The sequence below is a fragment of the Oryctolagus cuniculus genome, chromosome 11 (assembly GCF_051225735.1).
Source record: "Oryctolagus cuniculus isolate XC-2025 breed Fujian yellow rabbit chromosome 11, ASM5122573v1, whole genome shotgun sequence".
NCBI classification, from domain to species: Eukaryota; Metazoa; Chordata; class Mammalia; order Lagomorpha; family Leporidae; genus Oryctolagus; species Oryctolagus cuniculus.
Genome location: NC_142877.1, coordinates 31,437,024 through 31,441,559, shown reverse-complemented (window position 1 = coordinate 31,441,559; position 4,536 = coordinate 31,437,024).

The following is a 4,536-nucleotide window of genomic DNA, read 5'->3' as shown; positions in this document are numbered from 1 at the left end:
GCTGATTCCAGTTTCCTGCTAATGCCTACCCTGGGAGGTAGGGATGTTGGTCCAGGTAGTTGAATCTCTGCTATGCATGTGAGAGACTGGGATTGAGTTCCTGACTTTGGGCTTCAGGTTGGCCTAGTCTCAGTTGTGGACATTTGGAGAGTGAATTAGTAGATGTGAGTTCAGTGCGTGCGTGTGTGTGTGCATGCACACGTGTGTGTGTGTGTGTGTGTGTGTGTTTCTCTGCCTCCCAAATAGTTTTAAAATAATAAAATATAACTGACTTCTTTTTAAAAAGTCAATATAAAACTAGGAAATTTCACTTACAAATGTAATTTCTAACTTTTCCAGAGGATTTTGTCACAGTGTGTCACACACCACTGTGGCAGCAAGTGTTATAGCTGAATGTGACTGCTCCTCCTAGAGAGTACAGTCCACACTGCTTCCTCCAACCCAAGTGTCCACTGCTATTTATCATTGTCTTTGCACCATCAGATCTTGTGGTCAGTCTTTTTTTTTTTAGTTTTATATCTTTCCTACATGCTGGTGGCCTGAGATATTTTAAGAAACAAGAGGCAAAGCCATGTCCTCCATGAGGAGTTAATATGAAAAGGAACTTGATTTTGAGATTTAAAGAGATTGTATAAAGCAGACAAAGAAAATGATGTCCACCAAACAGCTCTGTTGCTTTGCTGCTGGCTTTCCTGTTTGTTATCCAGGAGCTGGCAGAATCGCCTGAATATGAAGCACTGGGGATTGTGCAAGGAAAGAAACCAAAGCATTGGTCAGTGACCTACCCGTACCACTCCAAAGATGGTCTTTAGCAGTTTCTCTTTGCTATTTACTTTCTAGCATTATTACAATATGAATGTGTTACAGAAAGTTCAGAAAATAAAGGAAGGACATCTTCCTCTCAGTCTCAACATCCCCTCTTCTAAAGAAGCCATTGCTATTTGTTCACTGGGAATCACTGAAGAATGTCTGGTATCTATGCGTACTTATATTCATTGTTGTGCACAAATGAAATTGCATTGTGGTCATTTTCACTTAATGATATTGGCAAATGTATTTCTTCATGTTTTGAAAGTGATGCATTTATAGTTTTTTTTTAAATAATGCTCACTTATAGTAAATCATTCAAATAAAAAAGTTAACAAGAGATTAAATTATCTAAAATCATTTTCACCAAAAACAATGGTTACTTCCACTTGAAGATCAGTATTCACCACAGACATCTTCCATGTATATATACAGACAGAAGATGAATGGATGGATACATGGATAGGAGGAAGGAAGGAAGGAAGGAAGGAAACATATTGATCAACAGATCAATAAATAGTAAATAAATAGCAAAATGAGATCATTTTATCATAAGATTTTGAAGTAAAAGCTTTACCCATAATTTTTCTTGATTTTGAAAGTGAAGCAAAAAAAAAAGCTAAGATGCTATTCAGCTTCAAAAAAAGAACGCAGAACTATGTGAAAAATATTAAGTGTTAGATAGTTATCTATTGACTGACTCTTCTCTACGAAAAGTCTGGAAACCACCATTCCTCATTTTATTATGCATATTACTTTTAATATTTGGATTTTATGACACTTGCATTCTGTTCTGTAACAGTGACTTCAATAGTTGTTTAGTTTTACTGCTGTACTTAAATAACATTAATACTCACCACCAATAACCTTTTATCACAGCTGCTCCATTTTTGAGATTTTTGTATTCCTTCTTCAACTCATTGGCAGGATTAAATATTCCAATATTTCGTCTTGTGTGTTTTTAAGAAATGCTCTTAGATGTTTTATTATTTAAAATTATGCTTGAAGGGTGACTTGGCAGGACCCATAATTCTCAGCTCACATTCTTCCTCAGAACCCTGTGGGAATTGTTCTAGTGTCTTCCGGCATTGGTTTTTCTATGTAGATTTTTGAGAACAACTTGGTGTCTTCCCAGTTAGTGCTTGCCTTCTCTGTTGGCAAGCCTGTGTAAACCTTTCCTTAACAATGTTTTAACAGCTTCACTAGGATTTATCTTAGTGTTGATTATTGCATCACCCTTGTTTTGGACAATATGTACCCACTGGATATGAAGATTCAAGTCTTACGGGAAACTTTCAGGAAGCTGAAGGCACAGAGAGACCTTGTGAAGACCCCACTCAAGGTCACATAGCTCATAAGTGGCAGGGTCTGGATTTAAATACAGTTAACTGTTTGAAGCCAGAATCCATTCCTCCCCCTGTCAAGCAGGATAGTTAAACCTGGTGAAGAAATGTGCTAATACTTCCTCCACTCTCAGCCCACCTAATCAGATGGCTAAACAGAAATGACTCCAAGAAGATCTGCATTTGACAGATACTAAGCAATTTAGACAGTCCCCCACATTTGGAAGTCACTGTCTGTTGAAAAGGTGCCAGTAAGGGTTTCAATCATTCTGTTACTGTACTTTTGGAAAAAAAAAAAACAAAAACAAAAACAAAAAAAAAAGGAGGGGGAGGGAGAAGAGGAAAAGAAAAAGGTAACCAATCAAAAGGAAGCAGAAGGGATCAACACTGTGGCACAGCGGGTTAAGCTCCACCTGGGACACTGGTGTCCCTGTATGGGCACCAGTTCAATTCCTGGCTGCTCCACTTCTGATCCAAATTCCTGCTAAGGCACCTGGGAAAAGAGCAAAAGACGGCCTAAGTACTTGGGCCCCTGCACTCATATGGGAGACCCAGGTGGAGTTTTGAGCTTCAGACTTCACCCTGGTCCAGCCCTGCCCATTGTAGCCACTTGGGGGAGTGAACTAGCAGATGGAAGACTTCTCTCTGTGTGTCACTCTGCCTTTCAAATAAGTAAGTAATTAAATTTTTAAAGAAAAAGAATCAGAGGGAGTAGATATGAAGTGAGAGGAGCACAGTTTGCTCCTGCTACTCTATAGGCCAAGGACAGAACTGCCTTCATTCCCTGGTTTTATCCCTAGACATCCTTTCCCCTGAAGGCAATTGTACCAGTTTCTTCTAACTTCTTGGCTCAGCACAGAATCACCAAGAAAAGATCATGTGCCTGGCACAGTCAGCTCCCTAGAGGACTGGCATAGACAGAAATTCTCCAGGTATGGCTGGGCACAAACCCCACCCTTCTCCAAACTAACTGATCTGAGGCTCTGAAACCTCAACTTTCAGGATGATTTATTGGGTTTGACATTCCCTCTAAAAAAGACCAGGCTAAGGCAAATTTGTCTGCCTTCAACCTACTCGGAGAACACAATCATAGACTCACAAAGTTGGAAAGGGCTTTGGAGAACAATGAGTCCACCCCTTCATTGTAGAGGAGAGGGAGCTAGCTCTTGATTTTAATGAACTGTGATATTAGAAAACAAGAGGCCGGTGCTGCGGCTCACTTGGCTAATCCTCCGCCTGTGGCGCCGGCACCCCGGGTTCTAGTCCTGGTCGGGGCGCCGGATTCTGTCCTGGTTGCTCCTCTTCCAGGCCAGCTCTCTGCTGTGGCCCGGGAAGGCAGTGGAAGATGGCCCAAGTGCTTGGGCCCTGCACCCACATGGGAGACCTGGCTCCTGGCTCTGGATCGGCTCAGCGCCGGCTGCAGAGCGCCGGCTGTAGCAACCATTTGGGGGGTGAGCCAACAGAAAAAGGAAGACCTTTCTCTCTGTCTCTCTCTCTCTCTCACTGTCTAACTCTTCCTGTCAAAAAAAAAATAAAAAAAAAATTAATAACAAGGGACATGGAGGCATGGGGGTATAGCGACCTGGAAAAATATGAGAATGAGTAGAGGAATAACCAGAGTAGGATTACAGGTGTGGTGGATGTCCTGCCCATATTCCTTTTACTGGACAGGCACATTCATTCCCCAGCAGCTTTGAGCATTTACTGCCAGTGGCTCCCCTGCTACCCTTCATCTCATTTTCTCCAGAGAATGTCTGAACCACCAGGAGCCACCTAGCCTAAGAGATTATGCCCCTTACCTAAGGTAGTACAAAAGCTAGCTATTTCTGACTGAGACAGGAATATACAAGAACAGCTTCTTGGGGCCGGCACTGTGGTATAGTGGGTAAAGCCACCACCTATAGTGCTGGCATTCCAAATGGGCTCCAGTTCAAGTCCTGGCTGCTCCACTTCCAATCCAGCTTTCTCTGCTATGGCCTAGGAAAGCAGAGACCACTTTCTCTCTTTATCACTCTCTCTCTCTCTCTCCTACCTCTCTGTAACTCTGCCTTTAAAATAAATACATAATTTTTTTAAAAAAACTACAGCTTCTTTATATCAAGGTAGGACCATATCTGTGGGGGAATGTATGCTCCAGCGCTTCCCACGGGATATGTCTGAAGCTGGACCACATTCTTATCTCCAGTCCTTGCCCCTCCTGCTTCCCTCACCTCTTCAATAAATCACACGCACCTGAATTTCTGTCTTAGTCTCTGTTTCCAGAAAGGAAACCTCAGACAAGGAGGATACTAATCTGGGAAAACAGCAAGTAAATTCTCAATCTACTTTGCACTTGGACTGAAGGAGACTTTGCTCCCAGAATAACTAAGGATTTCTGTATTCACTA